Raw genomic sequence first — 27,510 nt, forward strand, 5'->3', positions numbered from 1 at the left:
GTTACATAACACCACTGACTGTATTTTCACACTGTATACACTAAGCCTGTACCATCAGAGGGTGCAACTGGTGGAGGCCTGGGGGTCACACTGCAGGTAACCAGGTATAAAAGGGAGCCCACCTTACTGTACCCTCATTCAGGAGCTGCAATAAATAGACTAAGGTCACAACAGTTCAAGTGCAATACCTTACCTCGTGGAGTCATTACTAGAGTGCTTACAGACACAATAATTGGCGACGAGATTACGAATTTCCACACGGAAAATGGCTAACCTTGGCAACTTTCAACAATTCGCTGATGGGGAAGATTGGGATGCCTTTGTGGAAAGGCTCGAACACTTTTTCATCGCGAGCGAACTGGCTGGAGACACACCGACCTCGCTGGCTGATAAGCGCAGAGCCATCCTGCTCAGCAGTTGTGGGCCCACCATCTATGGTCTTGTTGGGGACTTGCTAGCCCCAGAGAGGACGACAACCAAAACGTACGCGGAGCTCGTAACGATGATACAGGAACAGCTCAAACCTAAAGAGAGCATCCTCACAGCCAGACACCGGTTCTACACACACTGGTGGCCCGAAAGCCAAGAAATTGCAAAATATGCTGCAGACCTTAGATGATTGGCTGCACCGTGTGATTTTGGCGACCACCTCACCGAAGCACTGAGGGACATCTTTGTTATTGGAATCGGCAATGAGGGCCTCCTCCACAGGCTGCTCTCTGCGGACACCACGGTCACCCGGCAGAAGGCAATTAACGTCAGCCAGGCGTTCATGGCCTTGGACTGCGATTCCAAGAGGATGATGACTCACCCCCAGGACTCTAACCCGGCATGTATCGTGAACCGACTGGCGCCCTTTAGAGGCAAGACTGCTACCTGAGTCCCGCAACCCTGAGTCCGCCACATGGGGCCAACCGGCCAGCACCATGCTGACGCTGTGGAGGTAATCACAGGGCCCACCAGTTCCGCTACAAAGACTATACTTGCAAAGGCTGCAACATGAAAGGCCATCTCCAGTGAATGTGTAAGAGAAATTTTACTCACCCCGAGTTGCTGAAGAGTTGGCCGATCACCCGAGCTCCAGCGCTGATGAAGATGAAGAGAGGGTCCAGGAGACAGCTCAGCCCCAGGAAGAGGTGTACGGAGTGTTTACCTGCTCCACCGAGAGTTCTCCATTGAAAATGGAAGTTGAAATCAATGGTGTCCGTCTCAATGGAGGTCGACACAGGGGCGAGCCAAATACTGATGAATCAGGCGGCCTTTGAGAAACTCTGGGACAATCCAATCGAACGACCTAAAATGATCCTGATCGAGGTAAAGCTGCTCACCGACACAAACGACACCATCTCAGTCGTTGGCAGCGTGGATGTCCAGGTGTCCTACAGCGGCACGATGCACAAGCTTCCTTTGTGGATCGTCGCTGGTGATGATCCAATGCTGCTAGGAAGAAGATGGATGAAACAAATCCAAATCTGTTGGAGCTGGGAAAGCCTCCAGGCCCCAGCGATCTGCGTCCTATGTGGCCCCAAATTTCGATCCAGCACAGCACCTGAAAATCCAAACGTCCAACTTGACTGCGCGACGACGACACAGACCGCTCAACCCAACGGTGAGATTATCCAACCCAAACGACCAGACCTCACCTTCCAGGCTCCAGTGGCAGGACTCCGGAGGAAGAAGATCGGCGCAGAAAGTAACTTCCCTCTTTCCGTGGCAGAACCTGGGGAGAAAAGGATCACCGCAGCCTACCTCATGGAGAGAAAGAAGATGGCGCCCGCACCACGGGGTGAAGTGCCTGAAGTCAAGATGGCCGCGACCAGACCACGAGGGGCAGCGTTGAGGGAACAACACGTGATGACGAGCAGCGAACCAGATTGGGGTAAAGATTACAAAGCCGTCTTAAAGGAGACCGGCAACCCAGCACAATTAAAGGGACAGTTCCACTTTTTGTACAGTGATGCCGGTGATACACATGTAAAAGATGTAATGAACAAATGCAAGTATCTAAATGTAACTTTAAACAGTGATGCTGGTAGTACACAGGGAAAAAAGGTAATTGACAAATGCGAAGATGTAATTGACAAATGCGAAGATGTAAAGACAACTAACAATGTCGAATCGGGTGATTGCGGTCGGAGCCAATGTATCATGACTGTAAATGAAGAAACGATGTGTGATGCCGGGTTCTACATGTACACCGACAAAACCAAGGGCAATCTCCCGTCGGAAGCACCCAGGTCCAGCGGGCTACCCGATCATGCAGCCTGTGCCTCCGGTACCAATGTCATGCCCCAGGGAGCGTGGCCACACACAGAGAGAGCATACCCATTGCAGGGCCAGCGATCAGCGAACGGCAAAGGCACCACTACTGGCACCCTGCCCCCAATCGGCTCTACCTCTCTGGCCACCAGGGCCAGTACTGGGAGCGAGAGGCTAGCACCCTCCAGCCCTCCCAACGGGACCTGGAATGACCATGCTCCCAGTACGGCTGAAGGGCAGCAGGGAGACACTGCAGCCCTCAAAGGAGGACAGGGAGGCCACGCATTCCTGTGGCTCTGCCCACTACTAGGCAATGACAAAGGCCCTGTGACTCAGCCAGGTGAGCGATTCGAGCTCACCCAGCTGGCAGGGGGAGCAGCACCGTCATCAGACAACCTGGACACAGTCCGGTTACTCTGGAACTAGTGTCCTCACCTACTTGCACCTACACCCCAGAGGCAAGACTGTGATACCAAGTATGTACCTTACATGTAATATGTACTTGTTCCATTACTGCTAAACCCAAACAGTGATGTAACTAATCCTATTTTTTTTCTCTGCACATGTATACAAATGCAGGTGTTGAGCCACACACATGGTCTATGTATCGGGGGGGGGGGGGGGGGGGGGAATGGTTCCAAATTAAATTTCCTTTCCAATGAGTCCAAACAATGGGGGTGGGGGGGGGCTCCCCATGAATTTTGCAACCTTACAATTGCTAAACCCAGTCATGTAACCAATCTTATTTTTTGTACATGTATGTAAATGCTAATGTTGAGCCACACACATGGTCTATGTATGGTGGGGGCGGGGGGGGGGGAATGGAGGTATGTAGTCATGGACACATGAATCACACCCAGAACCCACTCAAACCCCCTCTTCAACCTCCAACCGTCCACTGCTGACCATTTCCCAATGTTGTGGCAATAAGGACTTGGGGATCTACTTGAGAGCCATTCCCAAGCAGGGACAAGGTGCAAAGGCTTTGGGCACTCAAGTCGAGGGCCAGAGCACACAGTGCAAAGGCCAGTGGCACCAGACTTAGGGGAGGGTAATGTTATGTATGTATAAGTATATACCATGTACACTCAATGTACAGTTACATAAGACCAGTGAATGTATCTTCACACTCTATACACTTTGTCTGCACCACTCTCATTCAGGAGCTGCAATAAATGGACTAAGGTCACAACAGTTCAAGTGCAATACCTTACCTCGTGGAGTCATTACTAGAGTGTTTACAGACACAATAGAAGGTTGGGTTTAAAGGATCGGTGCGGCGTTCTCGGGAGATTGTGATTTCTTAGTGAACTGCTATAATTCTGGATATGTTTTTTGGTCAACAGAGAAGGTATGCAAGATCAACAAAAGCGGAAAAATAGACTAATCGATCATATTTTAAAGAATGCAACCAATAATTCCGATTCTACTCTCTAGAATACGAATAAAAGCAACCTTTTATTTTAATACACATACATTGCTTATAATCTTTTTATCATAGAGGCTTTTCATTGTAAGTCTTTTTAGGAGTACATCTCTCTAGAAAGTAACCAGATAAGCATTTTGAAAAGGCAATGGTGTACTGGAATTGGGAGATTTATTTGCAATACTGGGTGTCAGAGCCAACATAAGTGATCCATGATTCCTCCTTGAATACACCAAGAGATTTGAAAAGTTTACAGGATACCCTGAACACCTGAATTTCGATGCGAGTAAATGCAGATGTACAAATTCCTTCAGAAACATGAAAGAGTCGTTGGATCTCTTTTCATTGAATATGTTATAAGCACACACCTGTTACTTCAGAGAGCATAAGAAATAGGAACAGGAGTAGGCCATACGGCCCCTCGAGCCTGCTCCGCCATTCAATAAGATCATGGCTGATTTGATCATGGACTCAGCTCCACTTTCCCGCCCGCTCCCCATAAACACTTATCCCCTTATCGTTTAAGAAACTGTCTATTTCTGAATTAAATTTATTCAATGTCCCAGCTTCCACAGCTCTCTGAGGCAGCAAATTCCACAGATTTACAGCCCTCAGAGAAGACATTTCTCCTCATCTCTGTTTTAAATGGGCGGCCCTGTTATGTATTGTCCAGGTACATTAAATGTATAAGTACAATGGTGCGCCACAGAGGGCGCTGTGGTGGGAGACCTGAAAGTACCTGCAAGTCAGAATATAAAAGGCTGCCCACCACACCTGAGAGGCACTCTGGAGTTACACAATAAAGGACCAAGGTCACAGCAGTTACTACAACACCAGACTGCGTGGAGTCAGTAATCTAAGATCATGCCCTCTAGTTCTAGACTCCCCCATCAGTGGAAACATCCTCTCTGCATCCACCTTGACAAGCCCCCTCTTAATCTTATACATTTCGATAAGATCACCTCTCATTCTTCTGAATTCCAATGAGTAGAGGCCCAACCTACTCAACCTTTCCTCATAAGTCAACCCGGAATCAACCTAGTGAAACTTCTCTGAACTGCCTCCAAAGCAAGTATATCCTTTCGTAAATATGGAAACCAAAACTGCACACACTATTCCAGGTGTGGCCTTACCAATACCTTATGTAGCTGTATTACGACTTCCCTCTTTTATACTCCATCCCCTTTGTAATAAAGGCAAAGATACCATTGGCCTTCCTGATCACTTGCTGTACCTGCATGCTATCCTTTTGTGTTTCATGCACAAGTACCCCCAGGTCCCGCTGTACTGCAGCACGTTGCAATCTTTCTCCATTTAAATAATAACTTTCTCTTTGATTTTTTCTGCCAAAGTGCATGACCTCACACTTTCCAACATTATACTCCATCTGCCAAATTTTTGCCTACTCACTTAGCCTGCAGATTTTGTGTGTCCTCCTCACACATTGCTTTTCCTCCCATCTTTGTATCATCAGCAAACTTGGCTACGGTACACTCAGTCCTTTCTTCAAAGTTGTTAATATAGATTGTAAATAGTTGGGGTCCCAGCACTGATCACTGTGGCACTCCACTAGCTATTGGTTGCCAACCAGAGAATGAACCATTTACTCTGACTCTCTGTTTTCTGTTAGTTAGCCAATCCTCTATCCATGCTAACCCCAACCCCGTGAACTTTTATCTTGTGCAGTAAGCTTTTATGTGGCACCTTGTTAAATACCTTCTGGAAGTCCAAATACACCACATCCACTGGTTCCTCTTTATCCACCCTATTCGTTACATCCTCAAAGAATTCCAGAAAATTTGTCAAACATGACTTTCCCTTCATAAATACATGCTGACTCTGCCTGACCGAATTTTGCTTTTCCGAATGTCCTGCTACTGCATCTTTAATAATGGACTCCAGCATTTTCCCAACCACAGATGTTAGGCTAATTGGTCTATAGTTTCCTGCTTTCTGTCTGCCTCCTTTTTTAAAGAAGGGAGTTACAATTGCAGTTTTCCAATCTGCTGGGACCTCCCCAGAATCCAGGGAATTTTGGTAAATTACAACCAATGCATCCACAATTCCTGCCGCTACTTCTCTTAAGACCCTAGGATGCAAGCCATCAGGTCCAGAGGATTTATCTGCCTTTAATCCCATTATCTTACTGAATACCACCTCCATTGTGATTGTGTTAAGTTCCTCCCCCCCCTATAGCCCTGTGACTACCCACTGTCGGAATATTGTCAGTGTCCTCTACCGTAAATACTGATACAAAATATTTGTTCAGAGTTTCTGCCATCTCCATGTTCCCCATTACTAATTCCCCGGTCTCGTCCTCTAAGTGACCAACATTTACTTAAGCCACTATTTTCCTTTATAGAAATCTATAGAAACTTTTGCTATCTGTTTTTATATTTTATGCTAGTTTACTTTCATAGTCTATCTTCCCTTTCTGAATCATTTTTTTAGTCATTCTTTGCCGGCTTTTAAAAGCTTCCCAGTCTTCTGTCCTCCCATTAGTTTTTACCACTTTGTATGCCCTTGTTTTTAATTGGATACTGTCCTTTATTTCTTTAGTTAGCCACGGATGGCTATCTTTTCTCTTACACCCTTTCCTCCTCACTGGAATATATATTTCTTGAGAGTTGTGAAATATCTCCTTAATGTACACCACTGTTCATCAACTGTCCTACACTTTAATCTATTTTCCCAGTCCACTTTACCCAACTCTGCCCTCATACCTTCATAGTCTCCTTTATTTAAGCTGAGTACACTGGTTAGAGATCCAACTTTCTCACCCTCCATCTGAATTTGAAATTCAATCATGCTATGATCGCTCATTTCGAGGGGATCCTTTACTAGGAGATTGTTTATTAATCCTGTCTCATTACACAGGACCAGATCTAAGATAGCCTGCCCCCATTTGGTTCCGTTACATACTGCTCAAGGAACCCGTCCCTTACGCACTCTATGAACTCCTCCTCAAGGCTACCCTGACCATTTGATTTGTCCAATCAATATGGAGGTTAAAATCACCTCTTTTTACAAGCCCCCACTGGTTTATGCTCCAACCAACAGAGTTGCTACTGTTAGGGGGGTCTATAGACTACGCCCAGCAGTGACTTTTTCCCCTTATTGTTCCTTATCTCCACCCAAACTGTTTCAACACCCTTATCATTTGAGCCAATATCGTTTCTTACTATTGCAGTGATTCCATCCTTTATCAATAGAGCTACCCCAGCTCCTTTTCCTTTGTCTGTCCTTCCAGATTGTCAAAAACCCCAGAATATTTAATTCCCAATCCTGGTCACCTTGCACCACATCTCTGTAATGAACCATACCCATTTGTCTCAATTTGTGCCATCAACTCATCTATTTTATTACAAATGCTACGTGCATTTAAACAAAGTGTCGTTAAGTTTGTTTGTTTTACCCTTTTTTCCTGCTTGTTTCTTCTCTCCTTCAAACTCACTTTCTTTATTTTTGCTTTCTAATTCCAGCTTTACTCCCCTCCCAACTGAATCTATTTTCAGGTTCCCATCCTCTTGCCAAGCTAGTTTTAAACCCTCCCCAACAGCACTAGCAAACCTCCCTGCTAGGATATTCGTCCCGGCTCTGTTGAGGTGCAACCTGTCCGGCTTGTACAGGTCCCACCTCCCCCAAAAGCGGCCCCAAGCCTCAGGAAACTAAAGCCCTCCCACCTGCACCAACTCTCCAGCCACGTATTCATCTGCTCTATCCTCCTAATTCTGTACTCACTAGCTAGTGGCACTGGGAGTAATCCAGAGATTATTACCTTTGAGGTCTCTCTCCTAGCTCCCTAAACTCTGCCTGCAGGACCTCATCCTCTTCCTACCTAGGTCATTGGTACAGATGTGGACCACGACCTCTGGCTGTTCACCCTCTCCCCCCAGAATGCCCTGCAGCCGCTCAGTGACACCCTTATTCCTGGCACCGCAGAAACGCCTGTCAGCTCCCCTGACTATTGAATCCCCTACCACTATAGCCCTTCCATTCTTCTTCCTCACCCCCTGTACAGCTGAGCCACTCGTGGTGCTGTGGACTTGGCTCTGGCTGCATTCCCCAGAGCCACCATCGCCCCCACCAGTACTCAGAACAGAGTACGGGCTGGAGAGCGACGTGGACTCAAGGAACTGCTGCACTACCTGCCTAGTACTCCTCTTCTGTCTGGTGGTCACTCACTCCCTCTCTGCCTGCACACTCTTAAGCTGCGGGGTGACTGCCTCGAGAAACGTGATATCCAAGTTACTCTCAGCCTCGCGGATGCACCGCAGTGACCCCATCTGTCGCTCAAGCTCGAAAACACGGAGGTCGAGTTGGTGCAGCTGGAGACACCTCCTGCACAAATCGTTGCCCCGCTGCACGAAGCGTCCAGGACTTCCCACATGCCACAGGATCTGCAATCCACGGGACTGAGCTGCCCTGCCATCCCTCTAGTTACAGTCGCAACTATCGAGTAGAATTAAACTCTAAACCTTAGCACAACACACCCAGCCGCTACTCAGCAAACAGCCGATTTAATTATCTAGCTCTCCTTTGATAATAAAGATCACATATATTTACTTGCAGTTCCTACTTACAGCAATGCCAAAGGTTTCCTACTGATTGGAAAAACAGAAACAGAAACAGGATGCAGATTCAATAAGGACGTATGGAACAATAACAGCAAACATTTACAAAGCCCAAATATCATTTCATTTCCAGTTTACTGACACAAGTGCAAGCGACAGTAATGGATCGGGCCTTTAGATGCAGTACAAGTTCCTCAGACTATGTGTAACCAAATGCTGGTTAGTGCACATTGTGCCAGAACTCACTGACCTGCTCCGGTTGAGTGCTGGCATCTAACGTGTACAGAACAGGCATTCAATCTGCTGATGGGTTTCCGCAGCAATCACCATGAGCCATCTCACGGGACTGGACATACTCTGCAGTTATTGAAGAGTTTGGCGGTGATCTATAGATCTCTACCATTCTTCTCCTGGCTCTACGCCCGGTCAACAGTTGCGTGCTCTGGAGAGGACGGTGAGAGGAGCGGCGCCGTCCAAAATCGCTGAGCGTGCGTCGATTCGGCGATGCACGGCAGTAGACATCATGCTCTTGATCATTAAAGTATTTGAGACGAGCGCAGGCAACGGCAGCGCTGCCGACCGGCCCGCATTCCGCGCAGGAAAGCGGGGGGAGCTGGAACCGAGGCAGCTGACATTTTTTCTTCAAAACTGGTCTTAACGGCCGGCACTAAAGGTTCCACTTTCGAGGTCGTTGTCTTTAATTTCATTCATTTCAAATGTTATACAGGTATTGAACTTGTTGAAACAATGTGGAAATCATGAGAATTCTAAGAGAAAGATTTGTGTCATATTTTATGCTTTGATGATTTCTTTATCCGGAATTTATTTCAAGTGGGCTGCACTGTACTTAACACTTGTTGGTCCCTGGTCTGCAATAAAATCCCTTTGGCCCTCTGTAGTTACTCTAATTTGCACACAGGGGCCACTGCCTCAGTGTGAGAGTTTGTATGTGTGTTTATGTGTAGTTCTTCAAAATGAAAGCAACTGTGGCATTAGATGAAATGTTGCATTGGCTGAGGAAATATTTACCTCGTTTTTTTTAACCAAATTACTTCAAACATACTAACAATGCTACACTACAGTTTCAGTATACTTGGTCAGTATTTTGTGATTGTACAGGATTGCCACTGCTATTTGATCGAGCTCTATATTAACTACTGAGGTCATGATAAGGTCATGCAAATTTCACTGCTACATGTCTTGCCAGCAAGCCAGCAATGAATACAGAAACATGCTCAACAAGACTATTCCAAATGGGTGGATCTGATTGGTCCAAAGTAGTGCGTGCTGTTGCCTGTAAACTTTTGATTATGGCCCTGCATTTCCTCGCGATCTTCACCATCACGCAGATATTACGCCGTTATTATGCTGAAACAGATTGGGGAAACCTGCTTATGCTGTTATTGTGCTAGCCGTGAGTTTCCTCAATCTTTCTGGCAGCTTTGACGATCCGCCTGGCCAAGACCCGAGGGGCTCATTTGCATAGGGGCACCACTCACCTGCTGGCACCGTGCCCAGGAATGTCTTGTTCTTGTTTTACTATTGCGATCTGGGAAAGTTAAAACCAATCTAAAACAAGCACAGCTGCTCTCCACCTGACGCTGATATAGACAGAAGTGAGGAGCTTGAGAGCTTTAACGAGTCTCCAAACTTTGCTTGGTAATTTCTGGCTTCACAGATATGTTGTCACAGTGTTTTTTTCAGCTTTGCTCACCAAGATTATTACCTGACCATCCCCCCCAGAGTGCTAAAGTCACTCATACATTCTTTTAACTCTCCCCTCACCCTCCTGCATACTGAGAATGACTCTGGAGAAGGTATGCATTCCCCATGGTCACAGACTTGCTTCCACTCCTCCTGTATGGCCCATATAAATGGCCCATATACAGTAGACACCTCAAGTCACTGGAGAAATACCACCAACGATGCCTCCGCAAGATCCTACAATCCCCTAGGAGGACAGACGCACCAACATTGGCATCCTCAACCAAGCCAACATCCCCAGAATTGAAGCACTGATCACACTTACATAGAAAACATAGAAAATAGGTGCAGGAGTAGGCCATTCGGGCCTTCTAGCCTGCACCACCATTCAATGAGTTCATGGCTGAACATGCAACTTCAGTACCCCATTCCAGCTTTCTCGCCATACCCCTTGATCCCCCTAGTAGTAAGGACTTCATCTAACTCCTTTTTGAATATATTTAGTGAATTGGCCTCAACAACTTTCTGTGGTAGAGAATTCCACAGGTTCACCACTCTCTGGGTGAAGAAGTTTCTCCTCATCTCGGTCCTAAATGGCTTACCCCTTATCCTTAGATTGTGACCCCTGGTTCTGGACTTCCCCAACATTGGGAACATTCTTCCTGCATCTAACCTGTCTAAACCCATCAGAATTTTAAACATTTCTATGAGGTCCCCTCTCATTCTTCTGAACTCCAGTGAATACAAGCCCAGTTGATCCAGTCTTTCTTGATAGGTCAGTCCCGCCATCCCGGGAATCAGTCTGGTGAACCTTCGCTGCACTCCCTCAATAGCAAGAATGTCCTTCCTCAGGTTAGGAGACCAAAACTGTACACAATACTCCAGGTGTGGCCTCACCTAGGCCCTGTACAACTGTAGCAACACCTCCCTGCCCCTGTACTCAAATCCCCTCGCTATGAAGGCCAACATGCCATTTGCTTTCTTAACCGCCTGCTGTACCTGCATGCCAACCTTCAATGACTGATGTACCATGACACCCAGATCTCGTTGCACCTCCCCTTTTCCTAATTTGTCACCATTCAGATAATAGTCTGTCGCTCTGTTTTTACCACCAAAGTGAATAACCTCACATTTATCCACATTATACTTCATCTGCCATGCATTTACCCACTCACCTAACCTATCCAAGTCGCTCTGCAGCCTCATAGCATCCTCCTCGCAGCTCACACTGCCACCCAACTTAGTGTCATCCGCAAATTTGGAGATACTACATTTAATCCCCTCGTCTAAATCATTAATGTACAGTGTAAACAGCTGGGGCCCCAGCAGAGAACCTTGCGGTACCCCACTAGTCACTGCCTGCCATTCTGAAAAGTCCCCATTTACTCCTACTCTTTGCTTCCTGTCTGACAACCAGTTCTCAATCCATGTCAGCACACTACCCCCAATCCCATGTGCTTTAACTTTGCACATTAATCTCTTGTGTGGGACCTTGTCGAAAGCCTTCTGAAAGTCCAAATATACCACATCAACTGGTTCTCCCTTGTCCACTCTACTGGAAACATCCTCAAAAAATTCCAGAAGATTTGTCAAGCATGATTTCCCTTTCACAAATCCATGTTGACTTGGACCTATCATGTCACCTCTTTCCAAATGCGCTGCTATGACATCCTTAATAATTGATTCCATCATTTTACCCACTACCGATGTCAGGCTGACCGGTCTATAATTCCCAGTTTTCTCTCTCCCTCCTTTTTTAAAAAGTGGGGTTACATTGGCTACCCTCCACTCCATAGGAACTGATCCAGAGTCAATGGAATGTTGGAAAATGACTGTCAATGCATCCGCTATTTCCAAGGCCACCTCCTTAAGTACTCTGGGATGCAGTCCATCAGGCCCTGGGGATTTATCGGCCTTCAATCCCATCAATTTCCCCAACACAATTTCCCGACTAATAAGGATTTCCCTCAGTTCCTCCTCCTTACTAGACCCTCTGACCCCTTTTATATCCGGAAGGTTGTTTATGTCCTCCTTAGTGAATACCGAACAAAAGTACTTGTTCAATTGGTCCGCCATTTCTTTGTTCCCCGTTATGACTTCCCCTGATTCTGACTGCAGGGGACCTACATTTGTCTTTACTAACCTTTTTCTCTTTACATATCTATAGAAACTTTTGCAATCCGTCTTAATGTTCCCTGCAAGCTTCTTCTCGTACTCCATTTTCCCTGCCCTAATCAAACCCTTTGTCCTCCTCTGCTGAGTTTTAAATTTCTCCCAGTCCCCGGGTTCACTGCTATTTCTGGCCAATTTGTATGCCACTTCCTTGGCTTTAATACTATCCCTGATTTCCCTTGATAGCCACTTAATCAGGAACAGGAGCGGGAGGATTGAGAGGCACATAAAAGGGGCCCCGAGAGTCAGAGGAGCCACAGGAGCAGGAGCGGGAGGATCGAGAGGCCCATAAAAGGGGTCGGAGAGTCAGAGGAGCCACAGGAACGGGAGGATCAAGAGGCCCATAAAAGGGGCCCAAGAGTCGGGGGAGCCAGCTGGTGCAGGGACAGAAAGTTTAAAAAAAATCCAAATCGAAGTGTGCCGTCACAGCCAAGCTGGTAAGTGATTGGCTGGTGGATTGGTGAGTATTTTTCTTTTTCCTTTCGGCAGGAAATCTTTGGCATTGTTGTAAGTAGCATCTGCCAGCAAATGTATGTGATCTTTATTATCTAAGGAGAGCTAAATAATTAAATCGGCTGTTTGTTGAGTAGCGGCTGGGTGTGTTGTGCTAAGGGTTAGAATTTAGTTCTACTCGATAGTTGCGAGTGCAACTAGAGGAATGGCAGGGAAGCTCAGTCCCGCGGATTGCACATCCTGTGGCATGTGGGAAATCCCGGGTGCTTTGCGCAGCCGGGGCGACCACGTGTGTGGGAAGTGTCTCTGGCTGCACCAACTCGAACTCCATGTTTTGGAGCTTGAGCGAAAGCTGGGGTCACTGCGGTGCATCCATGAGACTGAAAGCAATGTGGATAGCACATTTCTGGAGGCAATCACCCCACAGCTTAAGAGTGTGCAGGCAGAGAGGGCGTAGGTGACCACCAGACAGAAGAGGAGCACTAAGCAGGTCGTGCAGGAGTCCACTGAGTCCATCTTGCTCTCCAACCGGTACTCTGTTCTGAGTACCGGTGGGGGCGATGGTGGCTCTGGGAGTGCAGCCAGAGCCAAGTCCACGGCACCACGGGTGGCTCAGCTGTACAGAAGGGGGAGGAAGAAGAATGGAAGGGCTATAGTAGTAGGGGATTCAATAGTCAGGGGAGCAGACAGGTGTTTCTGCGGCCGCAGACGTGACTCCAGGATGGTATGTTGCCTCCCTGGTGCCAGGGTCAAGGATGTCACTGAGCGGCTGCAGGACATTCTGGGGGGAGAGGTTCTGGTCCACATCGGTACCAATGACATAGGTAGGAAGAGGATGAGGTTCTGCAGGCAGAGTTTAGGGAGCTAGGAGAGAGATTAAAAATCAAGACCTCAAAAAGATAGCAATCTCTGGATTACTCCCAGTGCCACGAGCTACTGAGTACAGAAATAGGAGGATAGAGCAGATGAATACGCGGCTGGAGAGATGGTGCAGGTGGGAGGGCTTTAGTTTCCACTCTACGATCTAAGTCCTGACTACCAAGAGGTGAAAACATTACCTAACGAGACTTTGAACCTATTTCTAACGAAGGAAACCGGATACTTACCCCATAGATCCAAAACACGCCTTACCGCATCAGCGGGCTCAACCCAACTGAAGATTGCGCAGTAAGAAATCTTTCCGACGTTCGGGGTATGGCAAGCAGAACTTACAGAATTCAACGAACCCCGAAATCGCGAACTACCGCTAACTGACCAGAAAGGATTGGTAAGCATAGTTCCTGCCTGCCCTGGAGTCTAACCTAGCTAGGATTAGGTATTGGGAGGTGGGAGGTGTAATTAGAGTGATTATAAGTTTGACATTGTATTTTCTTGTCTGTAATAAAGTTAAAGTTCTTTTGCATCAAACCAGTTGTCCTTTGCACTTTATCATACCCCCCAAATAAAGCCAGAGTCTAGAACCCAAGGGTGTGGGAGCAATTCGAACCGCTCAAGTAGGTCAGAGGTGAACCTGACCCGCAGGACTACCCCTTACAGACCCAGCGATGCCAAGACGGAGGCCATCAAGAACGTGCCGAGACCACAGAACATAACAGAGCTGCAGTCGTTCCTGGGACTCCTCAATTATTTTGGTAATTTTCTACCCCAGTTAAGCACCTTGCTAGAACCTCTACATGTGTTGCTACGCAAAGGAGATGACTGGATATGGGGGAAATCACAAGAGGCTGCTTTTGAGAAAGCCAGAAATCTGTTATGTTCCAACAAACTGCTTGTTCTGTATGACCCATGTAAACGTTTAGTGCTAGCTTGCGGTGCGTCTTTGTACGGGTTAGGTGTGAGTTACAACAAGCAAACGAATCGGCAACATTGCAACCGGTTGCCTATGCGTCCAGGAGTTTGTCCAAGGCCGAAAGGGCCTACAACATGATTAAAAAAGAAGCTCTGGCATGCGTTTACAGGGTAAAAAAAATGCACCATTATCTGTTTGGTCTTAAGTTCGAGTTACAAACTGACCATAATCTGCTCATATCGCTATTCTCAGAGAGCAAAGGGATTAATATCAATGCCTCTGCTCACATCCAAAGGTGGACGCTCACGCTGTCTGCATATAACTATGTAATCCACTACAGAGAACTGCGCTGATGCACTCAGTCGGCTACCGTTGCTCACCACCGAGGTGGAAATGGCACAGCCTGCAGACTTGCTCTTGGTAATGGATGCATTTCAAAATGAAAAGTCACCCATTACGGCCCACCAGATCAGGACCTGGACCAGCCAGGATCCATTGCTGTCCCTTGTAAAAAACTGTGTCCTCCATGGGAGCTAGTCCAGCATCCCAGCGGAGATGCATGAAGATATCAAGCCGTTCCAGCTGCGCAAAGATGAAATGTCCATACAGGCGGACTGCCTTTTGTGGGGTAATTGCATGGTTTCCCACCCTAAGAAAGGCAGGGAAACGTTCATGTGCGACCGACACAGTACCCACCCAGGCATAGTAATGATGAAAGCTATAGCCAGATGTGTTGTGGCCCAGCATCAACTCAGATTTGGAGTCTTGCGTGCGCCAATGCAACACTTGCTCTCAACTGAGCAATGCACCCAGGGAGGCACCACTAAGTTTGTGGTCATGGCCCTCCAAACTATGGTCTAGGATCCACGTTGACTTTGCTGGCCCGTTTCTAGGCAAAATGTTTTTGGTTGTTGTGGATGCTTATTCAAAATGGATTGAGTGTGTAATAATGTCTGTAAGCACGTCCACTGCCAGCATCGAAAGCCTACGAGCCATATTTGCCACGCACGGCCTGCCCGATGTCTTTGTCAGCGACAACGGGCCGTGCTTCACCAGTACTGAATTCAAAGAATTCATGATCCGCAATGGGATCAAGCATGTCACATCTTCCCCGTTCAATCCGCATCCAATGGCCAGGCAAAACGGGCAGTCCAAACCATCAAGCAAAGCTTGAAACGCGTGTTGGAAGGCTCCCTGCAGACCCACCTGTCCCGAGTCCTGCTCAGCTACCGCACCAGACCCCACTCGCTCACCGGGATTCCCCCAGTTGAGTTGCTCATGAAAAGGGCGCTCAAAACAAGGCTCTCTCTTGTCCACCCTGATCTCCATGATCACGTCGAGGACAGGCGGCATCAACAAAACATGTACCACGATCGCGCAAATTTGTCACGCGATATTGAAGTCAATGACCCTGTATTTGTACTCAACTATGGACATGGTCCCAAATGGCTTGCTGGGACTGTCATAGCCAAAGAAGGGAGTAGGGTGTTTCAGATCAAAACTTGCAGAAAGCATTTGGACCAAACCAAACTGCGATTCACAGACAGCCACGAGCAACTCGAAGACGACACCACCAACTTCGACCCTCCATCACACACACAAGTGGCAACCGACATCACGGCTGACCATGAAGCTGAACTCACCACCCCTAGCAGCCCAGAAAGGCCAGCTGCGAAGCAGCTCAGCGAAGAACCAACCAACTCACCTACACCTGCATTTGTACAGAGACGATCAACTCGGGAGCGAAAGGCCCCAGATCATCTCACCCTGTAAATAAGTGTACTATTAACTTTGGGAGGAAGTGATGTCATGTATGCAACCCTGTGTAACCAGTATTATACCGCCACCAGAGGGCACACCTGTTGGAATCCCAAGTGATCCCAGCATCCCTTGGGAGCACTATATAAGCAGGCCTCCCATACTGTACCAACACTCTGGAGTTGAAATAAAGGAAATAAGGTCACACTTATTCACATCTACAGTACTCAGTTACATTACTTTATTTGAGACATAACAGTATCCAATTAAAAACAAGGGCATACAAAGTGGCCAAAACTAGTGAGAGGACAGAAGACTGAGAAGCTTTTAAAAGCCAGCAAAAAACAACTAAAAAATTGATTAAGAAAGGGAAGATAGACTATGAAAGTAAACTAGCATAAAATATAAAAACAGATAGCAAGAGTTTCTATAGGTATATAAAAAGGAAAAGTGTGGCTAAAGTAAATGTTAGTCCCTTAGAGGACAAAACCAGGGAATTAGTAATGGGGAACATCGAGATGGCAGAAACTCTGAACAAATATTTTGAATCAGTCTTTACGCTAGAAGACACTAACAATATTCTGACAGTGGATAGTCAAGGGGCTATAGAGGGGGAGGAACTTAACACAATCACAATTGGTGGTACTCAGTAAGATAATGGGACTAAAGGCAGATATAAATCCCCTGGATCTGATGGCTTGCATCCTAGGGTCTTAAGAGAAGTAGCGGCAGGGATTGTGGATGCATTGGTTGTAATTTACCAAAATTCCCTGGATTCTGGGGAGGTCCCAGCAGATTGGAAAACTGCAAATATAATGTCCCTATTTCAAAAAGGAGGCAAACAAAAAGCAGGAAACTATAGACCAGTTAGCCTAACATCTGTGGTTGGGAAAATTTTGGCGTCCATTATTAAAGAAGCAGTAGCAGGACATTTGGAAAAGCAAACTTCAGTCAGGCAGAGTCAGCATGGATTTATGAAAGGGAAGTCATGTTTGACAAATTTGCTGGAGTTCTTTGACGATGTAACAAACAGGAGGGATAAAGGGGAACCAGTGGATGTCGTGTATTTGGACTTCCAGAATACATTTTGACAAGGTGCCACATAAAAAGGTTACTGCACAAGATAAAAGTTCACAGGGTTGGGGGTAATGTATTAGCATGGATAGAGGATTGGCTAACTAACGGAAAACAGAGAGTCAGGATAAATGGTTCATTCTCTGGTTGACAACCAATAACTAGTGCGGTGCCGCAGGGATCAGTGCTGGGACCCCAACTATTTACAATCTATATTAATGACTTGGAAGAAGGGACTGAGTGTAAAGTAGTCAAGTTTGCTGATGATACAAAGATGGGAGGAAAAGCAATGTGTGAGGAGGACACAAAAAATCTGCAAAAGGACATAGACAGGCTAAGTGAGTGGGCAAAAATTTGGCAGATGGAGTATAATGCTGGAGAGTGTGAGGTCATGCACTTTGTCAGAAAAAAAATCAAAGAACAAGTTATTATTTAAATGGAGAAAGATTGCAAAGTGCCGCAGCATTGCGGGACCTGGGGGTACTTGTGCAGGAAACACAAAAGGATAGTATGCAGGTACAGCAAGTGATGAGGAAGGCCAATGGTATCTTGGCCTTTATTGCAAAGGGGATGGAGTATAAAAGCACGGAAGTCTTACTACAGCTATATAAAATATTGGTGAGGCCACACCTGGAATACTGTGTGCAGTTTTGGTTTCCATATTTATGAAAGGATATACTTGCTTTGGAGGCAGTTCAGAGAAGGTTCACTAGGTTGATTCCGGGAATGAGGGGGTTGACTTATGAGGAAAGGTTGACTAGGTTGGGCCTCTACTCATTGGAATTCAGAAGAATGAGAGGTGATCTTACAGGAACGTATAAAATTATGAGGGGTCTTGACAAGATGGATGCAGTGAGTATGTTTCCACTGCTGGGGGAGACTAGAACTAGAGGGCACGATCTTAGAATAAGGGGCCGCCCATTTAAAACAGAGATAAGGAGAAATTTCTTCTCTGAGGGTTGTAAAATTGTGGAATTTGCTGCTTCAGAGAGCTGTGGAAGCTGGGACATTGAATACATTTAAGACAGAAAGAGACAGTTTCTTCAACGATAAGGGGAAAAGGGGATAAGCTGATAAGAACATAAGAAATAGGAACAGGAGCAGGCTCGAGGGGCTGTATGGCCTACTCCTGTTCCTATTTCTTATGTTCTTATCAGCTCCGCTGGGCAGGCCACATAGTTTGCATGCCAGAAACGAGACTCACAAAGCAAGCGCTCTACTTGGAACTTTGTCACGGCAAACGAGCCAAAGGTGGGCAGAGGAAATGTTACAGGGACACGCTCAAAGCCTCCCTGAAAAAGTGCAACATCCCCACTGACACCTGAGAGTCCCTGACCAAAAATCGCCCTAATTGGAGGTAGTGAATCTGGGAGGGCGCTGAGCACCTCGAGTCTCATCGCCGAGAGCATGCAGAATTCAAGTGCAGGCAGCGGAAAGAGTGTGCGGCAAACCTGTCCCCCCCACCCTTTCCCTCAATAACTATCTGTCCCACCTGTGACAGGGTCTGTGGCTCTCGTATTGGACTGTTCAGCCACCTAAGCACTCATTTTAAGAGTGGAACCTCGATTCCGAGGGACTGCCTATGATGATGATGATGGGAGATGTCTATGCTATCCTTTATGAGGAAGAAAAAGAATAAAAAGATTTTGCATTGATAGACCACCATTCATGACCTCACGATGTTCTAAGGCGGTTCACAGCCAATTAATTACTTTTGAAATGTGGTCACTGTTGTCAACAGGAGAAATGTGGAGGTGAGGTGAATAAGGTGACAAGGCAGAAGAGAATAGGCTACCAGGTACGACCCTCCACAGCAGCACAGGTCTTTTAAGAACCTCTTGGAGGAGCTCTGTGATTGAAGGGTCACTACTTTGCCAGCACCTAATATGGTATAACCCCGTGCCTGGGATTCGGGCCAGGGTCATGACATGGCCAAAAGAGAAGCAGCAAGTTATGCCTCGCTGCACTTTTCTTTAACTTTATACACAGAGGAAAATATACCCCATTATGAACAGATTAGATATGTCACCATGGGGATATACCTCAAAACCAGACATCATAATGTTGATATTACACATATATTACCACAGTAATTCCCTCTTCCTACACAATGCGTATAGCAACATAATCTGTCAATACTAGCTGTTCTCCTCAGAAGAGAATGTCATCATCTGATATTTATGGTTACCAACTGTGGTTAGATATAATTTTGGAGGTTTCATCAGATGACCTCCCTGCTCCAATTGCTCCACCCAGTCAAACAGCCTTTGTTGCCATCTCCAACACTTTTATAATTAATAAATGAAAATGTTGAAAGAAAATATTAAAAACACAATTTTTTAATGCCTCAATGATTTTTCTCCTGGGTTGCTTGCATCTATGTCCAGGAGATTTATAGAATCATAGGGCCCAAGTTTCCACACGATAAAAAACGGGCGCCCCTCCGAGCTGGGTGCCCGTTTTTCGCGCCTAAAAAAAAACTCGCGATTCTGGAGCGTTCTGCAGCTCCTTGTCTGCCTGGCGCGGCGCCCAGGGGGGCGGAGCCTACACTCGCGCCGATTTTGTAAGTGGGAGGGGGCGAGTACTATTTAAATTAGTTTTTTTCCTGCCGGCAACGCTGCGCGTGCGCGTTGGAGCGTTCGCGCATGCTCAGTGTGAAAAAAACATTGGCACTCGGCCATTTTTGTACTTCTTTGTAGCTGTTTAATTTTTGAACATTTTTTTAATAAAAGCACATTGCCATTAGCACATCAGCACTGAGGCTTCTTGCAGCCTTCTCACTGTCTCCTTCCCCCCTCCCCCGCGGGAAGAACGGGCGCCTCCTCCCCCCCCCACCCCGCGGGAAGAACGGGCGCCTCCTCCTCCCCCCCCCCCCCCCGCGGGAAGAACGGGCGCCTCAGGCTGACTGCAGTATTCTCCGTGCCTGAAGCACTTTCACACAGGTAGGAAGATGGTTTATTTAATCTTTTCTTTGCTTATAAATGTTTATTCAGGTTGGATTTATTTGTATAATATTTGTAGAAGTATAAATAAGGATTTATTGTAGAATTTAATGACTTCCCTTCCCCCCCCCCCCCCCCACCTCGTTCTGGAAGCCTAATTTGTAACCTGCGCCTGATTTTTTAATGTGTAGAACAGGTTTTTTCAGTTCTACAAAAATCTTCACTTGCTCCATTCTAACTTAGTTTGGAGTACGTTTTCACTGTGGAAACTTTGAAATCAGGCGTCAGTGGCCGGACACACCCCCTTTTGAAGAAAAAATTCTGTTCCAAAGTAGAACTGTTCTACCTGACTAGAACTGCAGAAAAAAAAATGTGGAGAATTGCGATTTCTAAGATAATCCGTTCTCCACCAGTTGCTCCTAAAAATCAGGCGCAAATCATGTGGAAACTTGGGCCCTTTGAATTAATCTTTAATGCCTGAAGACTCCAGGACATTCCTGAAGGGTTGGCAAACCTACAGATATATCTTACTGACATTAGATAACAGATATAGGGGGGTGATTCTCCGGCCTCCTGCCCAGCAGAAAAGGGGTGGTAGGATCTCATAAATGGTGGAGAATGACTTACTGCCTCGTTCCCACCATCGCTGTGGCCACTGCAATCTTTCCTCAAGCCATCCACCAGGAGGCCAGAGTATGCGCCGAAGTCAAGCACCAGCTCTTTTAAATATGAAAATCAAGGTCCAAGATTACAGTGGCCACAGCGACAGCAGGAACGAGGCAGTAAGTCATTCTCCACCATTTATGAGATCCTACCATCCCTTTTCTGCTGGGCAGGAGGCCGGAGAATCACCCCCCTATATCTGTTATCTAATGTCAGTAAGATATATCTGTAGGTTTGCCAACCCTTCAGGAATGTCCTGGAGTCTTCAGGCATTAAAGATTAATTCTATGATTCTATAAATCTCCTGGCTGGCCTCCCACATTCTACCCTTCGTAAACTAGAGGTGATCCAAAACTCGGCTGCCTGTGTCCCAACTCGCACCAAGTCCCGTTCACCCATCACACCTGTGCTCGCTGACCTACATTGGCTCCCGATTTCAAAATTCTCATCCTTGTTTTCAAATCCCTCCATGGTCTCGCTCCTCCCCATCTCTAATCTCTTTCAGCTCCACAACGCCCCCCCCCCCCACCCCAAGATATCTACACTCCTCTAATTCTGCCCTCTTGAGCATTCCTGATTACAATTGCTCAACCATTGGTGGCTGTGCCTTCTGTTGCCTAGGCTCTAAGCTCTGCCTCTCTCCCTCTCTTTCCTCCTTTAAGATGCAACTTAAAACCTACCTCTTTGGTCACCTGCCCATATTTCTCCTTGGTGTCAAATTTTTTGTCTCAGAATACTCCTGTGAAGTGCCTAGGGATGTTTTACTATGAAGGCGTTATATAAATGCAAGCTGTTGTTGTTGTCTTGTGATGTACATACATTGTCATTTGTCATTTTAAGATGGTATTGGGCGGAGCCTGTGGGCTGTCCCAGGGCACTCATTTTCTGCCCACAGCCCGGCAACCTAATTGTAATGAGATTCATTCAACAAAATAGGCCAGTTCCTACCAGCTGATTGATGTGCTTCACCGGTTTGCTGCCCGTAGTCCACACCAGGGAAAAATATATCCCATAGGGAAGAATTTTCAACTTGCCGAGGGCATATAACAGGCCATTTATACACCCCGCCCAATTTTTCTTTCTGTTGGTGTCGGTGGATCCGCTACCCCCAGTTTTATGCCCCTCACCGAATTTGGAAATTACGCCCGTACTTTAGCATGATACAGTAACATATGTGCGCACTCTACCAATGAAATGCCTCACTGAGAGATGCAGTTCATTGAAGAATCAAATAAAAACTATGTCTCCCACATGGCATTGACATCAACTTGATCAGATAAACAAGGTAAAGTGGTCAGGACAGTTTGACAATTTACTGTCTTTGGTCATTTTGCCAGACTTCATTTGATCTGCTCTCTGATACTCCATTAGCATAACTACATTTCAGACTGACATTATGACCCAAACAATAGGTTCAGAAAGGCATCAACTCTATTTAATGTCAAGTTGTCGCGTCAGCAATCTCAGTGTTAGAAGCACTTAGATTTAATTGTAATTAATTCCTCTTTAACCTTATTACTGATGCACTGTATACTGTCCAGGTTTACCATGATGCAATGCCCAGATCATTCTCTGACTACCCTTGGGTATAAGACATAGTGAGATATTAGAATCTATAAATTGAATATATAATCTACCGAAGGAAATCACATTGCAACACTTATAATAAAGTTAGTATAGGCAATGTATTTCTTTCTGTGAAAGTTGCATGAACTGATTTAAAGGAATGTATTACCAAAACTAAAACAACAGGTCTCTCTCTATATCATATTGTGCATTAATTAGAAAAACACTTGTTTAAAAACATCATTTCAGTGACCAGGCAATGTCAACACACTCTTCCCCCACCCTAATACAACAAATGTTTTAGAAGCTGTTTCAAGCCCTTTTTGTTCTTCTAACTTCTGTTAGCTGTATTTTCCCCGTCATCCTATAAAACACTTACTGTGCCCTTTCCTTCTCATTTGAACACTACCCAAAAGTTGCAATCACTTGGCAAAAAAAAAAACTGAAGGATATAGTATCCTGTTCCATTTAAGGCCATCCTACTGAAAACATCGGACACAAGCTGAAGTCAGTCCAACAGCGTTATATGGAAGATAGATTTGATGAGGGTTAATTTCGTTCTCAGCAAATGATTTCATTGCCACCTCATGTATCCCATGACTAGAAAGGTCACCCACTCCATTAATGCGAACAGAAATTGCTGAAACCTAGCAACCAAATAGTTAATGCCCTGTAAAATTATGTATTGAACCATATTAGTAATCATTATCAATTACACCAATGATTAACTACTTAACAAATTTGATTTAAGATCATTCTGAGTTGAACTAGCACTGTTGTGTTTTTACAGTTAGCTGCAGCACTGTACTGAAAATAGTCACATGAAGTTGTCACAGAGAATGCGTCTTTCAAAGAGAAAAGTAAAGGCTTCCGCTCACCTTGAACACAAATGTAATCCATTCGAGTGGGAGAGTATCAACCATGATACTCAGCAGCTGCTACTGCTTTGAATCTGTTGATCACAGATCTGCATCTAGTGAAGGCTGTTTGCTCACTGTCGTTCCTCCCATGACTCCATAAGATAGGCATGGGAAATCACCTGTCCACTGCTCTGAGTAAAACAGGTACCCAATGTCAGCCAGGGCCACAAAGGTCACCACAAGGTGAGCTGCACACCAGCTCTCGACTGACCAAGACCGTAGTGAGTGAGTGAGTGAGTGGTGAGGGGGAGAGAGCAGCTGTGAAGAGGGAGTCAGCTATGCAAAACAGCAGCTGAGACAATGTGAAATGGGAAGAATTGCAGGATTGTAAATCTGATAACTGACAACAGACACACAGCCAACTTAGTGACCCACAAAGCCTCTGAGACCAAGAGGTACAAGAAATATTTAATATTCAGATGCTGAGAATTTGCTTCAATCGGATTAGTCTCTCGAAACATGTTTTGTGTGTGTGAAGGTCCGCTGTCGCTGTCACCAATGTGAACCCTGTCATGCACATCTCCAGTGAAAGCTGCACAGTTTCCTTTTTTCAAATAAGCCCTCTTGTCACTTCAAAACAATTTGAAATTAATCAATTGCCAGTTTTCTGACAGACCTGATAAAGAAAACAAATCAATCGCAGCTCGCTTTGAAGAGCAATACCATAGCTTTGACAGCACACGCTGCATACAAATCTCAGCACAGTGGTGTAAACATTACTAACCCTGTCGGCTAAAGAATAAAAAATTAATAAGTAATTGCACTTAACATAATCTTAAGCAGGAATCTCAAATCTTCTTTAATATATAAAATGTAAAAAATTGTTTTCGTACAATTATACATATTTATATATAATTTTGGCTGCAGCACCTTGCCACAACATTATTGGGTTTGTGATCAATCGCATATCCAAAACTGGTTTTGGATTTTTCAACACCCAGTTCCCACGGCTCTCAATGCTGGACACCAGAAATTGACAGGCGACCCTGGCGTACAGCATTACCGTGGGTATGAATGAGATTCCTCATACAATCAATTGTCTCTTTTCGCTACATTGTAAAAATAACCACAGTTCTACAATGCTAATAATCAATCTCATGAGTGACATTTATACTCACATTCGAATCCTTAACAAAAGAAATTAAATATAAAATCCATTCACCGAACTAATTAACAGTCTGTTAAGCAGCAAACGTTTCGTGAACAGATTTTCATCTATCTCAGCACAGAGAGAGTTTGATCCTGAAATTCCAAGGGATGCCTTAAGAGGGAGAGAGGGCTGGATTTTTCGGTGACTATATCTGTGCCCCTTCCAAAGTCTCAGGCTCATGCCAGTTGAAGTATTTTGGATGGGCATCTGTGCCGTTACTGGGGTGCAACTGGTTTGTATTTTGTCTGCGGCACCTTGCCACAACATTAATGGGTCCATAATCGCATATCTAAAATTGGCTTTGGATTTTTTTAACTCCCAGTCCAGCGTAATGCAATGCTGGGCACCAGAAACTGACAGGCGATCCAGGTGTACAGCATGAATGAGATTCCCTCAGTTAAATTGCGCTGTGAAACTCCTAATTGCCTCGCTTTTGCTCTTCTATTTCACCACATCTGCCTATCTGCTCATCCACTCCCTCACCTCCACCTTTGATGCTCTTGTCCCCTGCAAACCCCTTGCTCTCCTCTATCCTGGTAGCTCCCCTTGGTGTAGCCCCCATTTTCACTCCCTCATTTCCAAAAGGCACAGACTTGAATGTATCTGGCGCACAACAGGTTTAATCATCCATCGCCATGTCTAGCAGGGACCACATCGAATCTTGCTCTGCTCCAGGATCATCCTGGAGAGCAAAGATAACCCCAGCTTCTTTCTCCACTATCAATGGTCGCCTTAAACCCCTCTCCCCTGCCCCCTCCATCCTCACCTCCAACAAGTGTGAGATGCTCACGGACTCCTTTGCCAATAAGTGAGAGACCATTCATTCATATGTCTCTGCTGCTTCCCTTCTTTTCTTTGCCCATCAAGCCAATCTTACACCCCCATGGCTCCCATCAACCTAGCCTCGATCCCACATCTTTCTCTAATTTTTCTTATCTCCCTTTATGTCTTCTTCAAGCTCATCTGGCCCATGAGATCTACCTCCTTTTCTCTTGTCCCCATCCCCACTAAACTACTGACTACACAACTTCCTTTGCTGGCCTCCATGCTATCTGACATTGTAAATTATTTCCTTTCCTCAGCTACTGTCCCCTTCCTTTCAATATCACTATCATCATCCTCCTCAAATTAAAACATTCTCATTCAGTTCCAGATAACCCTACAAACCAATGCTCCAATGATTAGCATGGTTTTAGTTAGACAAGTGTTGGGAAGCTTTCCAGTGCAGAGATTTTGGTTGGTTAAACTCTATCAGCACACATGGGGGTTTCCTAAGCCTTGGCTCTGATTAACCTGTGCCTATTGTGTTTGGGCTTAGATTAGTGGAATGCTCTTGTACAGATAGAGAGCATGCACTTAATATTTAGCAAACAGACACTAGTATATATGATCCATTAACATTGAAGAGATCTAGGTAATAGTGATATCTATCAATTCATATAATGTAGTGCGTTGGCTCTAAATTACATCAGAAAACAGCTGCAAAGTGTGGAACTGGGGATTTTGAAAACAATAAGTGGTAACTGAAGAATCTGGAGACGAAACCAACTCAAACGCATAAACCAACAACCATCACATTTTGAAACAGATACAATTACTTTCTAATTAAACCAGTGGGCCATGTAACACTTCCAATGCAAGGTGCAGCCTCTTCAGTGGGAAAACACCCTCGATGTGTATCTAGTGGCTCCTCAATGCCATTTATATTAAAGGTTGTTGATGACGAGATTCAACACCGTTTCCAGTGCGCCAGTACAGCCTTCAGCCGCCTGAGGAAAAGAGTATTCAAAGACCAGCCCCTCAAATCTGCCATCAAGCTAATGGTCTACAAGGCTGTAGAAATACCTACCCTTCTGTATGGCTCAGAGACATGGACCATGTACAGTAGACACCTCAAATCGCTGGAGAAATACCATCAATGATGTCTCCACAAGGTCCTGCAAATCCCCTGGGAGGACAGACGCACCAACGTTAGTGTCCTCGACCAGGCCAACATCCCCAGCATTGAAGCACTGACCACACTCGATGAGCTCCACTGGGCAGACCACATTGTTCGCATGTCTGACACAAGACTCCCAAAGCAAGCGCACTACTCGGAACTCCTTCACAGCAAACGAACCAAAGGTGGGCAGAGGAAACGTTTCAAGGACACTCTCAAAGCCTCCTTGATAAAGTGCAACATCCCCACCGACAAAGACCGTCCTAAGTGGAGGAAATGCATCCGGGAGGGTGCTGAGCAACTTGAGTCTCATCACTGAGAGCATGCAGAAATCAAGCGCAGGCAGCGGAAAGAGCATGCGGCAAACCAGTCCCACCCATCCCTTCCCTCACTGACTATCTGTCCCACCTGTGACAGAGTCTGTGGTTCTCGTATTGGAATGTTTAGTCACCTAAGAACTCATTTTTAGAGTGGAAACAAGTCTTCCTCGATTCCGAGGGACTACCTTTGATGATGATTAAGGGTAATGTATCTGAGCCTGCAAACTTTTACAGGCTCAACAGCAGAGGTATTGGGTAGTCACATTCTGACACTTGTAATGAATAAATGTGCCTTATACTGTCCCAGCTAAGATCAACCTATTCAGCACAGCCTCAGGATTGAACCTTTGGCCATCCTGGGCTCCACAACTCAGCACCGCACCACACAATGCTTCTACTCACAGCCATGGGGGTACCCCTATTTTAATTTCACAATTATTTGCCACATACGTGTTCAGCTGTGAGCATCATTTGCAGGCATATGATGAGAATTCAATAGAGTGCGTTTGAATCCATTTAAAATTTAAAGGCATCCATATTTAAATGTAATTGAATAATTTAAAAGTATCCTGATCCTTACAGTGTTACATTGTTCAGAAGGTTTGCTGAAGATTCTGTTCCTGAAGGTGCCAGGAAGAATTTGCTTTGGAAAACGTGTCACGTTTGGAGTGCAGCAAACCTTATTCTAACAGATCTCCTGTGGTGTTTATCACAGCAAGTCAGAGGAGACATTGTTTTATAATGACAGGAACATTAGACCATGTATTCCTTTTTGGCACTAGATCGGTCTTCTGATTTGTT

At 45.6% G+C, this 27,510-nt stretch overlaps 1 protein-coding gene across 2 annotated transcripts in view; it reads right to left on the reverse strand.

Annotated features, from left to right (window-relative positions):
• arhgap24 (Rho GTPase activating protein 24) overlaps positions 1 to 27,510 on the reverse strand; it is a 649,536-nt gene that overhangs the window by 180,159 nt on the left and 441,867 nt on the right. Inside the window, exon 1 of one of the 2 annotated variants that reach the window (XM_070863891.1) lies at positions 8,510 to 8,531. The exons of the other annotated variant lie outside the window; for it this stretch is intronic. The gene's annotated coding sequence lies outside the window, so the exon portion shown is untranslated. Of the gene's footprint in view, positions 1 to 8,509; positions 8,532 to 27,510 lie in introns of those variants that run through there. 2 annotated transcript variants of the gene reach the window in all.

Source organism: Pristiophorus japonicus, chromosome 2 (assembly GCF_044704955.1).
Source record: "Pristiophorus japonicus isolate sPriJap1 chromosome 2, sPriJap1.hap1, whole genome shotgun sequence".
Taxonomy (NCBI): Eukaryota; Metazoa; Chordata; class Chondrichthyes; family Pristiophoridae; genus Pristiophorus; species Pristiophorus japonicus.